Genomic DNA, 13,456 nt, shown 5'->3' with positions numbered 1-13,456 from the left:
AAAAATGCGAATATTCGGAATTGCGAATATTCACAGCGAAATTCGAAATATATCGCGAATACTCGAATATGCCATATTCGAGCCGAATATTCGCAATACGAATATTCGTGAGCAACACTACCACACACTACCCGATGAATCCATATACAGGAAGCGGGCAGTAACATAAAGGATTACTAAGGTACAGTGGATCGAAAAAACAAACAAACATGCGGTTTAGTAATTATGCATATAAAGCATATCATTTTTTATTTATTTTTTTGGTGGGGGAGTGGATCTTGGGTGGGAGTTCCCACACTTTTTTCCCCAGGACCCCTGGATGATCACTCTTCTGCCAAGAGAGGAATTTGGTACTAGTAAAGGAGGGAAGGAGGCGTTGCCAAACAGAGTGTCATGGATATGCAATAGTCTGGCAGCTTACCTGTTTCCATCTGTCCATTAAGAGGCCTGACTCTGTTCTGGTTACCTTCTTATGTCCTCTCCTTCCTGTATGGCCCCACCCAGGCCATCCCAGGAAGTCTATGTTAACTGTTGCACTACAGGCCTGCTGTGCTGTTCAACAGTGTTGTTTGCTTTAGTTCCTGTCTGCAGTGTGCTACGATTATCTTCCTGTGTACTGTTTTTGGCTCATCCCTGACTTCTCCTGTTTGCCTGTGATCTTGACCTTTTGCCTGTCCCTCGGTTACCCCTGTCTGCCTGTTGCCCCGACCTTGGCTTACCCATCACTACCGCTTGTCTGCTTGCTGCTTCCCCTCTCTCCCTGCAAGGTGTGACCTAGGGGATCCCAGGGGTCGCAACCTGGATCCAGCTGCGGCGAAGGCCATCCTCACCACTAGAGGCTCTGGTAAACACAAAGCTGGGTCTTAGACTCCGCACCCTGGGCGATCTTAGGTTTACACTTCACACTTCCTCTCTTATTGCAGTAGTCGGTCATAGGTTTCACTACCCTGTGGTGCATCCCTGACCCCAACAGGGTGCACTTGTCACCTGGCCACGGGTGACCTGACACAGAGGAGTCAGAGGACTTGGCCTAGATGACAGAATCTGCTTACCCAAACAGTCGTCCCAGATACATAATGTGGCATTAAGTGTGAACATCAGGTCTTTCAAGGGTCTGCAAGCAGACCCAAAGTAAAGAAATAAGGTCCATGGAGACCAGATTAGCTACAAGTTGAGTCCAGCCTATCGTTTTACTATAATAGAAAATTTCTTCAAACTAAAGGGAATTCCTCTCTTTGACAATTGTAGCACCCTCTACCCTAGGTAGGTGCTAAGTGTAAGGTTTTTGGTGTAAGCTGCCAGTGCAGGTAAATTTAAACAGGCCTATGCTGTGAGCTAGGCCTGCTTGTTTTTGATTTGGGGGCAGGGAGAGGTTTAGTGTAGCAGTGGGTGACTGACATGTACTGTAGCTCTTGGGCGCCTCCCTTGTTTCCAGGGAAAATGTTCTGGAAAAGGGGCAGGGCAGACAGCTGGAATGACATGGGGTAAATGCGAGGAGCTCTGACCAATCCCCAACTAGGATTGGCATGGGGCAGGCCTCCTACATATACCCATGGTCAGCCTGTTGGGGGAGGAGTTGTCGGCTGGGTGAACTGAAGGATGGAGTGTTAGACTGTCGTGCCTGAGGGAACCTCCATCCTGGGGGGTGTACCTCAGGCAGAGGAGCTCGGGAGGAAGCCTTTCCTTACATGGTCATGGAGAAGTGTCCTGGAATAGGAGCAGGAGGAGAGATCTGGAAGAGGCATGCCAGGGGAGCTGAATGTAGAGTCAGAGGGAGAGACTGTGGAGTTAGTGTCAATTTGATGCAGCCATGAGGGCGGGCAGGATTTGCAATTCGGACTTGCTGGGATCAGTAGTCCGTCATCATTTATTCTTCTCAAGTAAATCGGTTGCTGCCACAAAGGTACTGCAGGCCCCGGGCTACAAAGGGTCATCAAATTGGGACTTATTCAGAGTGAGGCCTAGTCATGTTCATATGGTGTGACAGGATTACTAAGACTGTGACAGAAAGTAGTGTGCTGAAGGTAAAAGAAGAAGAAGTGTTCTGAGGTAAAAGACTGTCAAGTTTAGGGTCAGCCATCTTGTCCTTTTTTTGAGAAGTATGACACAGTTACTATATTCTTCAAAGTACTTATTTGTTCTATGGGCATCCCATGTCCCTTTCCCCAACCAAATGAATCCCCTAATGAAACAACAAAAACAAGCAAGATACTGTTCATTGACTAAAGGAGTGTGTTTAATGGATGTCTGGCAGCAGGGTGGAATGTGTGGATGCTGTAACTCGTAGCAACCAACCTGTAAGAGGGGATGGGGTGCGGCGATTCACAGAGGGAGACACGCGTAAAGTTCTCTGAACAAAAGCAACGTTTATTACCGTGAGGTGGAAATCGTAGCAGTCATCACAATAGAACGGCAAACAGTTTCTCTCCAGGCCTGGAGGCAAAAATATGCAGTACAGAGTCTGTAGTTCACAGCTACGTGGATTTCTGAGCTCCGCAGGCACTTCCCGCGTAATGACACACTTTCCGCACTTACAGCAGGACACCGGTTTGCCCGGTAGCAGCTGGCGTCTTCCACCCAAACAGGGTTAACACTCAAGCCTATGTAGGAACCCTGCACTATTCTTCACAGCAGGGTCTCTGTCTCAATCTGCCTACAACCACGTTCTGCCCAAAAAAACGTGTCAGAGCTTTCCTATATAAAGAAACCACCCCAAAATGGTCGCCCAAATCTCTCGAGATCTCGTGCGGCCTATCAGGACACCGGGCTCCTCCAAAATGGTGTTGGAGACATTCCAGAGGTCAATAGTGTTAAACATAAGTACATACATAAACATGACAACTCAACTGCAGTGTGAATACATATGATTACTTTACCACTTGCTCTTGCAGCCAACTAGGCTGCCCTACCACTGACAGCTGCTTACAAACCGCTATACATTTATCAGCAAAACAGCCGTCCACATTGGAAAATGTATCCCGCCTCTTTTACGTATGACAATTGTGACATTTTGCATCATGCACCACTTTATGTCTCTGTGACAGTGACCACCAGGACAAATACAGGGGGCGAAACTACCCAGTGGGGAAAAAAGCAGCAATAAAACTGATATCAGGATTTTTTCCCTACTTTATCTAAAACAACATGTTTTTGGTTATACTTTAATTTAAAAAAAAAAATAGATAAAATGATCTCAAAGCTACAAGAGCTTCCGCATAAAAACATTCTATAAGGAAAGCCGTATATAACACCAGCAATCCCCACTCATTCTAAACCCAAGTACTGTACTTGCTACCAGGTGGCCCATTCCGTTGTGTCATTTTCCGCTTGCTGACTTCTAAGGAAAAATAAATTTGTCACGCTAAGAACTGAAACAAGACTTGTCAGAAAGATGAGATTCAACTTGCTTCATGCCGGATTGCCCACAAGACCCGGGAAAGACATTGTTTGATTATTGTTTTGCAGAGAGTGCTGCGGAAGGTAATGTTAGGTCTCCGACACCCGCAATCAGGAAAAGACGCCTCTATTTCTGTCCAAAGTCTGCAACAATTGCTTATTATACAGTGCCACCACTGCCCTTGGTCTACTACTCAATCCATAACCAATGTGACAGGCGGCATTGTTGGCTTAGCGTCAATACAAATACACTATGGGCGGAGGCGTTTCCTTCTTTTATAACCATTATTTCCAGCAATTTTTGTTTTTTGCAAGAGTGGCAGATTTCTTAAAAGCCCACCAGAGCTAGTCATAGCCGAATATACAAACTCAGTCATATTGTATGAAATGCAGTCTTTTTTTGTTATAAAAGGTGTCATTTAGCGCTATTATTTAGTTTTAAAGTCCAACTGAGGTCACACAAGTTTCTATTCAGTAGATAGAATTTGTACTGACAGCCTCCATTTTTTTTAATCTTTCCTCCACTTTTCTGCTATAACAGTGGGGTTGATTTAACCACTTCAGCCCCGGACCATTTTGCTGGTCAATGACCGGGCCACTTTTTGCGCTTCGGCACTGCGTCACTTTAACTGACAATTGCGCGGTCGTGCGACGTGGCTCCCAAACAAAATTGACGTCCTTTTTTCCCCAGAAACTTTTTTTTTTTTTTTTTTAAAGGTAAATTTTTATTTTGAAATTTTTGTACATACAAAACAGACAATACAACAAACACACATCCTAGGCGAACATCGCCCAGTACATCATTTTACAAAACTTTGGTAGCTGGTACACATTGAGCATTTCCATAAAAACGCACAGAGAAAGGTGGGAGAAAAACAACAGAATCCATAATTTACTCACTTAGTTCTATTCAACGGGCAGCAGAAACTTTATTTTGGTGGTATTTGATCACCTCTGCATTATTTTTTTCCTTGCACAGGATTGGGTATTGTTTGAAAAATTAAACTGCACCACAGTCACTAAACTCTGGAGCAAATTTCCTTGGAAAGTGAACAGTTTTTTTTTGTCTTTAATAAATCAACTTCTTGTCCAGACACATCCCCTTCTTTTTTCTGCACTACAAATCTGGGTGAAGATGCTTGGGATAGGGGATATAGCCAATAGTCACCCATGCCAACACAATTGGAACGGAAGTAAACGTGCGTTTTTTTTTGTTCCAAATTAATATATTAATAAAAATCGTAATCGTAATACATTAATAAAAATCGTTATGCTGAGAATTAAATATATCCAAATACCTTAATTACAATTTGAACAAATTTTACCGAATGCTCCGAATAACGTAACGAAATTTGTCCGAATTAAGGGAAATCAGACTGAAATTAGAATCAAATTTTACATTAAACGCCAGTCGAATTCTCACTACACATATTGCTGAAATCAAAGACTGTGTGTGTTATTAAAGTACCATTTCGAAATAATGCTGTTTTTGTTAAGCCAAAGGTGATGTAAATAGTCATTTAATCATTTGATAAAGATTTTTCTTTTGTTGGTTCACTTTGCTGCAATCGAATCTAAAACAATATAACATTTTTGTTTCGACCGATTCGAAAATGTATCCATTTGATAATTTCGAATCCCAAAAAATCTGTAAATTCAAAGAAAATTTGAAAATTAGGAATACGAATTCCACAAACGAATTGAATGAATCAGCCGGATTTAACTAAACAAAATAACTAGATTAACGAATCAAAACGAAATGTAACAAAGCAAATTTTTTCGTCATGCACATGTCTAAACAGCAGGTAGCACATTTCCAAAAAGAATAATTGTAAGCATGTCAGTTAAAGTCCAGCTCTGTCAGACAGCCATGTAAGACTAAGGCCAACCAGGTCTGAAATTAGTCGAATAAATCAGTTTGCAGTACCAATTGTTCTGCCTTCATGATGGATTCAGATTTTTGGGGGTGACCAATTACTCCTCAGATATGAAAACATTGTGAATGAAAGTGAATGCAGTGTTTCTTTCTGAAGGTAGGCTAAATTTATATTTTTACAGTCACATTAGTTAAATTTTTCTAGGCTTTCTTTGTGTCTTTATTGGGGTTTGCTTGTTAAGTTCTTAAAAAAGGGGGTGCCACACCCTAGTGACTTTTGATCTCACTAATCCAAGTAGATCTCCACCTCTCAAAGGTTGCCTACCCCTGCCATAATGTGTACCGCATGTGCATATGGGGGAGATAGACCGACTGAGAAATCTACCGCATCTGAAAGTGCTCTTATCCTTTTAAAAAATGTGCCCACAGATAGTTCTGCTCCACACTGCCCACCCATTTGAGAAACAAACCTTCATCTATAATTACTGTAGCTCAGAGCGGAATATTGCGCGCCTAGAATTAACATAATCTTATCTAAAAGACGCATGAAATTGAATCATATTCACAGAACCACGTCACATTCTTTCTTCCTTTCAGATCAGGCTGTGAATGGGAGATTGTACTGTTTGATTCTAGTATTGTACAGGCCGCTCGACTCTTCAATAGAATAAAATTTTCTTAGCAAAACATTACAAAGGCTCATCCTTTGTAATGACAACCTGCCACATGCAGAGAAGAGAGAGACAGAAATATGATGAAAATCTTTCGATGTATTGAAGTATATTGAAAAAAATATATAAATTTTTTGTAGTTACCATAAAATCTTTTTTTCTCAAAGTCCATTGAGGGACACAAGGATTTTTAGACTTTTCGGTTATACTGCTGTCTTCAGGAGGCTTGGACCCTGGTAAACAAATAATCTTAAAGTATAATTCCTCGATATTACTAACTATGTTAGAAAATGTACCCTGCCCCTCCTGCTACCCATGCTGCCTAACCTGTGTTAAAGAGAGCTCTCTTTTTCTGGACATCCGCCGAGAAGTCCGGGAAGACCCTAATCTTGCCCGTTTTTGTAGGGGATATTTCCCTTTAATCTTGTGAGGCGGAGAAGCGTGTCACGGTCACGGAAGTTTAACAGCTTAGCGATGAATGTGCGTGGTGGTGCACCTTGGGGAGGCTTGGCAGCCAGCCTGTGGGCCCTCTCAACCACGAAGGATGTTGAGAATTCCTCCCGGCCAAACGAGGCAACGAGCAGTTTCTCCAGAAACGAGGGGGGGTCAGATCCCTCCTCACCCTCGGGCAGGCCAATGAACCGTATGTTGCATCTTCTGAGGCGGTTCTCCATATTGTCCTGCTTGGCCAGGACGGTGGTTAGTTGGTGTTGTAAGTGCTCAGTGGTGATCTGCAATGGCAGCAGCTCGTCCTCTACGTGAAATCCCTAAAGATAATATCATCATCAACCTAAAGCAGAGTTCCACCAAAAAATGGAACTTCCACTTATCCGGTTCCTCCCCCCTCCGGTGTCACATTTGGCACCTTTGAGGGAGGGGGAGAAGGTACCTGTATATTACAGGTATTTGCTCCCACTTCTGGGGATAGATCGCCACAGAATCTCCAGCGATCTACGTTATGTCCGGCCCCTCCTCCGTCCCCCCGCTGTCTTCTGGGAGACACACAGGTCCCAGAAGACAGCAGGGACCAGTGAGAACGCACAGCGCAACTCGCGCATGCACAGCTGGCAACCATTTATTTATCAAAACTAATGCCAACTTATCCCCTAAGACACTTGAATGAGTGCATACCAATTATTTTGCACTAAAATGGCAATATTTAATGGCCTTCATATTAGCTGCTATGGCAAAGTAAGTTGTCAAAGAGGTTAATTAGCTACATTTCAAGTTTCCAACAGCTCCTCATTTTAAAACAAAATTTTGCTTTTTCATTAGAACAGAGTTCTTATTTAAATTCTTTTAAACTGTCTTCTTTTATCACAATAGATATACCTAGTTAAGTACAGTCTTTGTTTTCTAAAATCTCTGGAGGAGAAAGTTCAACATGAATTAATCATGACTTAATTGACTGAGCTAATTCAGGTTCTCTCCATCCCAGCGCACAGCAATATTCCAGCCTAGCCAGTGCTGATGCTAAATGAAATGGAGCATTGGACTATAAAGCTTATTTTCACAAAACTCTAAAATAGAATTTGCAGTCTAAGTTTCAATTTGCCTCGAGTAAAACTCACGAAACACTTTCACTGTTCAGTAACGCTCATTTAGCCATCTTGCTTGCCCTCTTCTCCATCCATTATTCAGACTTTTACTTCAGGATAGGATTAAAGAATAACACAGGTCTGATTTAAAAGCAGAAGATTGTTTTAAAGGAAGCTTGTCATGAATGAAATACTTAAGCCAGACAGTCCAAGAAGAAAGAAGGGCCTAGAATTTTAAGGACATCACCACGGGCGGAGATGCCCTTCCAAAAATACTGGTTATCTGGCATCTATGAAAGAAGATGGCTGAACTCTAAGGGCCAGATTCTTAAAGAGTTATGCCGGCGTATCAGCAGATACGCCGACGTAACTCGGAATCTAAGCCCGTCGTATGTCTAAATGTATTCTCAAACTGAGATACACTTAAACATGCCTAATATACGACGGCCTGCACCGTTGTATCTTAGGGTGCAATATTTACGCTGGCCGCTAGGTGGCGCTTCCATTTCGATCGGCGTAGAATATGCAAATTAGTCGTTACACCGATTCACGAACGTACGCTTGCCCGTCGCAGTAAATTTACGCCGTTTCCGTAAGAGATACGCGGCGTAAAGATAAACATGTCCCCTAGGTGGCGTACTCAATGTTAAGTATGGCCGTCGTTCCCGCATCGAAATTTGAAAATTTTACGTCGTTTGCGTAACTCGTCCGTGAATTGGGCTGGACGCCATTTACGTTCACGTAGAAACCAATAACGTCCTTGTGACGTCATTTAGCGCAATGCACGTCGGGAAAATTTAGGGACGGCGCATGTGCAGTACGTTCAGCGTGGGAACGCGCCTAATTTAAATGATCCACGCTCCCTACCCGGATCATTTGAATTAGGAGGGCTTGCGCCGGGGGATTTATGCTACGCCGCCGCAACTTTACAGGCAAGTGCTTTGTGAATCAAGCACTTGCCCGTAAAACTTGCGGCGGCGTAACGTAAATGCGATACGTCACGCCGCCGCAGATCTACGGGAATCTGGCCCCAAAGCCTCGAACACACGATATGATTGTAGGCCTGATTTTTGTCAAAAGGGCGTGTGCCAGGATCTTGTCTTTTATACTAATGGTACACAATTGTCTCAGCAAACACAAATGTAGTGATGTACTACAAGGAATTTCAGCTCTTGAGCACCACCCTTTGGGCCCATTCTGCTAATTTCGTGTTTGGTGAGCATTGATTCAGAGCATGCGTGTTTGTAATTTCGACTTTTGTGTGATGGATTTGTGTACTGACCATACAAAAATCTGACGTCAAACCGTTGTCTGCCAAAAATTTACTAGCCTGTCATCCAATATTTGTTGGCCAAAAGTTGGACAACAGTTGTCCCAAACATTTAGGACAACAGCCTGTCAACAGACAATCCCCTGCCAACAATCATATTGCGTGTACTTCTCAATAAGGATGAGCTCAGGCGTGTTCGCACAGTTCATGTGCAGAGCCTGCCAGGAAGTCGGCATCGCGCTCCGCTAATCACGGGCAGGGAGAAATTGTCCCGATGCTCGGCTGCAGAGATTGGGAAATGTCTCCCTGCCCGTGATTAGCGCAGCGCGTTGCCGACTTCCTGGCGGGGTCTGCACGCGTGGACTGTGCGAACACGCCGGAGCTCATCCTTACTTCCCAAGCACAAGTAGATTTATACCTCAAAGTCCACAACACATGCCCCACAGTGGCTTATCCCTGGCTAACGCCCAAAATGGGTGGTCCGTGGAGCGCACGCGTCACTTCCGGACAATGTGATCACGGCACTGACGCGTTTCGTCACTTCCTGACTTCGTCTGAGGGCAGGAGAATCAGGAAGTGGATGCTACGGCTGCTGTACACAGACGTAATCCTCTATACACTGCGGTAACTGAGCGTTCACGCTCAGCTTGTCATCCTATAATTTTGGCTTGAGATATTTTGTCTTTTGGTACGCTTAACTTGTAAGTAGGGGTGTAACGGATCAAAAAACTCACGGATCGGATCGATCCTCGGATCAGGAGTCACGGATCGGATCATTTTCGGATCAGCGCAAAAAAAAAAAAATGTGTGTGTGTGTGTGTATATATATATATATATATATATATATATATATATATATATATATATATATATATATATATATATATACATATACATACACACACACACACATACATTTCACGGGTGGATTAAAGAGGAAGCAGGTGAGGCTGTTTGGGACTTGTTAAAAGTACAATCTTGATGTTTTTACAGCTATATATATATATATATATATATAATTATATATAGCTGTAAAAACATCAAGATTGTACTTTTAACAAGTCCCAAACAGCCTCACCTGCTTCCTCTTTAATCCACCCGTGAAATGTGCTCTCCCCCCCCCCTCCTCCTCTCACACTAGTGCTTCTCTGCTACTATTCCCTCTCCATGTCGGCTTGCCAGAGCCCAGTGCACAGCGTGACACGCCTCCCCGGGGAGGCGGGGAGGCGTGTCACGCTGGGCTCTGGCAAGCAGACTGGGTGGAGCAAGATCGCTCCGGAGCTAGGCCGAAGCCGGGGACTTTCCTAGGCCTAGGCTCCGGAGCGCTCCGCGGATCGCGGGGTGTGCCGATCCGAACGGGGTGGCCCGTTCGGATCACGGATCGGTGACGATCCGTTACACCCCTACTTGTAAGGGGGTTGGGGTTCTTAGAAAACTTTCCAAAAGGCAATATTACACTATGTGGAGACTGGCATCAAATGGCCTATATAAGGGCAGCAGCTGCACTAGTGCTTTGCTATCTGATCTGCAGTTTTACCCGTATACCTGTTTCTGTGATCTCTGCTTGATTCCTGTGTTTGATCCGGCTTATCCTGGCCACACTTGCTCTCCACCTATCCTGACATTGGCTTGCCTTTAAGACTATGTTATATCTTTCATCTGCCTGATATCCTGTTGCCAACCTCTGCCTGCACGTTTACCATTCTCTGTCTGCTGTTTATGCTTGTCTCTGATCATCTGTTGCATCCAGTTATCCTTCTGTCCTGCTCTGCATGGTGCCTGGTGACACGGGTCCTTCATCTGTTGTGCGTCTGCATCTACTGTGCCTGCTGCCATCTGCTGCTTCAGTCATCCAGCCCAGCTCTGGTGACACACCTACCACATACCTCTGTGACCAACGGAAGATATTGCAGGCACTCTTACTGTACCTCACTGTGTTCTCACGGCCACTGTCGCAACTCCAGTGGTCCTTGAGCCTGGACTATATGAGAGGTCTCCTGCTATATGTCAGGTTCTGCCACAAGGTACGTGACACTGAACTTATAATTTTTCCTCCTCCACGTGCCCCTTCCCCTGATCTCTCTGTCAAATTTGATGGCACAACTATAAGCCCATCCCCACATGCCAGGGGCCTAAGTGTCCTGGACTATGAACTCACCTTTAAGCCTCATGTCCAATCACTGTACAAATCTTGCAGCCTCATCCTCCGCAACATCTCCAAAATTTGCCCCTTTCTAACCAATAACACAACAAAACTCTTAATCCACTCCCTAGTCATCTCAAGCCTCGACTTCCGCAACTCCCTTCTCATTGGCTTACCTCTACATAGTCTATTCCCCTTTCAATCCATCATGAATCCTGCTGCCAGACTCATCCACCTTACCAATCGCATTGTGTCTGCTACTCCTCTCTGTCAATCCCACCACTGGCTTCCGCTCACCCAACTAATTAAATTCAAAATGCTAACAACTACATCACTACATCCACAACTACATCACTAGCCTATTCTTAAAATACCAACCAAATCGTTATCTTCATTCCTCCCAAGACCTCCTGCTCTCTATGCTCCCTCGTCACCTCCTCCCATGCTTGCATCTAAGACTTTTCCAGAGCCTCCCCAATCCTATGGAACTCCTTATCCCAATCTGTCCAATTATCTCCTACTCTATTTGCTTTTAGACGACCCCTGAAAACACTCATCTTTAGAGAAGCCTAGCTAGCCTGCCCACACCTAACAACTGTATTTCCATTTAATTTAACTTAACCTCTGAGTGGTTATAAAGTTATGGCTGATCGGTGTATATTTACATCAAAATAAATATACTGACAAAAAGAGAAGCGAAAAGTAGGGAGAGGGAACGGTAAAGAAAGGATGTAGAAGAGGAGAAAATTGCCAGGAGGAGAGTTTGCCACTGTGTGTAAGCCTAACAAAAAAAAGACGACTTGAGTAGTACTCTAATTTATAGGAAAGTTCTTCAGAGCAAAGTTACTTCTGATTGTGGTAGTTTTATCCTTAATAATCAATCATTTTTGTGGCTCTGAAAATGTAGGAAGGATATGAATATTCACTTGATAAAATTATTTTGTATAACTGGGAAATGAGACGTGAGTATGATTTATTATAGAACGTTTTCTCCATATCAGTCGACTCCCTCTCGAGGTGTTGTTTATCCCAATTTCGCTTTACTATTTGTTTAATAAAAGATAAATTCATAATAGGGCTGCCCATGTTATTACATATTGCATTCAACATTTCAATAGCACGGAAATCATTTCTTTTATGAGCTTTTTCAGACGCAGAATCTTTATGAGGTTTATTAAGGAAGGGTCCGATGACAAGAGAGAACAATTTTGTTGAGAAAAGAGAACATTAAGTCCTTTAACTAAGTTAAACATGGGAATGAAAAAACCCTTTGGAGTTTAAAGCGAAACTTCTGGCAAGCCACTTATTAAAGTGTAGGACAATCTTCATCTTATTTGATTTGGTTACTAATAACTTCCTTTAGTTTAAAAAAACACAAAAAATATATTTTTATTTGGAAATCATTCACAATTACTTTTGCACAGTCCTGCGCTGGTGACCAGTCCTGCAAAGGTACTTTCTCTGAAATAGCAAATTGGTCAGTGAACTCCCCACTTGTAGTCCAGCTAGACTTACCTAGCTGCCTGTGAAGCCTCGTACACACGACCAAGAAACTCGACGGGCGAAACACATCGTTTTCCTTGTCGAGTTCCTTGTTAGGCTGTCGAGGAACTCAACAAGACAAGTTTCTCCATTCCCGTCGAGGAAATAGAAAACTTGCTCTCTTTTTGGCTCGTTGACTTTCTTGACAGTTTCCTTGACGAAAATGTACACACGACCGGTTTCCTCTGCAAAAAAATATCTCCCAGCAAGTTTCTTGCTGGTTTTTGCCAAGAAACTCGGTCGTGTGTACGAGGCCTGAGACTAGCCACAAAGGAAACAAGCTGTACTGTACTAAATGGATTTTGGAAAATAGTATGATGCCTCGTACACACGACCGGTTTTCCCAGCAGGAAAACTGCCATGAGAGCTTTTGGCCGGAAATCCCAGTCGTGTGTATGCTCCATCGCAGTTTTCAGAAAACTACGGGGGAGAAAAAAGAGAACATGTTCTCTTTTTTCCCGCCGAGTCTCCTGGCAGGCTTTTTCCCAGCAGTTTTCCTATGGGAAAAACTGCGATGGAGCATACACACGGCCGGGATTCTCGGCCAAAAGCTCTCATCGCAGTTTTCCCAACTGGAAAACCTCTTGTGTGTACAGGGGGATAGTAACCAAGCAGGTTCTCGGTACATGTGCACTAGGCATTAGCCTATGTCAACATGCTTTAAGGGCAATGTAGAGTGTTTTAGCATCAGTTTAAGATGCTTCAGAGATCATTCAGTATTCATTGCATGTGCAAGTGACCTGCCTCAGCTGCTTTTGCATTTGACTTACATGGGGAGAGAGGTGGCTCTGAAGTGAACAAAAGTGGTTCTTCATTTAATGTTTAAACAGGAAACTATAATGCTTTGGTACCCATCACTGTTTAGCATGTGACCCACTAATGCTCCAGACCACCGGTCAGTCCAAGAGCATAGCAGAGTGTCAGATTAAAGAGGATATGTGTCAGGGTCCTGATCTGAACCTGTGACCTCTGTCATATCTAGCTGTGTCTGTTCTTGCTGTGCTACCAAGATGCTGGACA

This window comes from Rana temporaria, chromosome 13 (genome assembly GCF_905171775.1).
Source record: "Rana temporaria chromosome 13, aRanTem1.1, whole genome shotgun sequence".
Classification (NCBI taxonomy): domain Eukaryota; kingdom Metazoa; phylum Chordata; class Amphibia; order Anura; family Ranidae; genus Rana; species Rana temporaria.
This window is presented reverse-complemented; position numbering follows the sequence as displayed.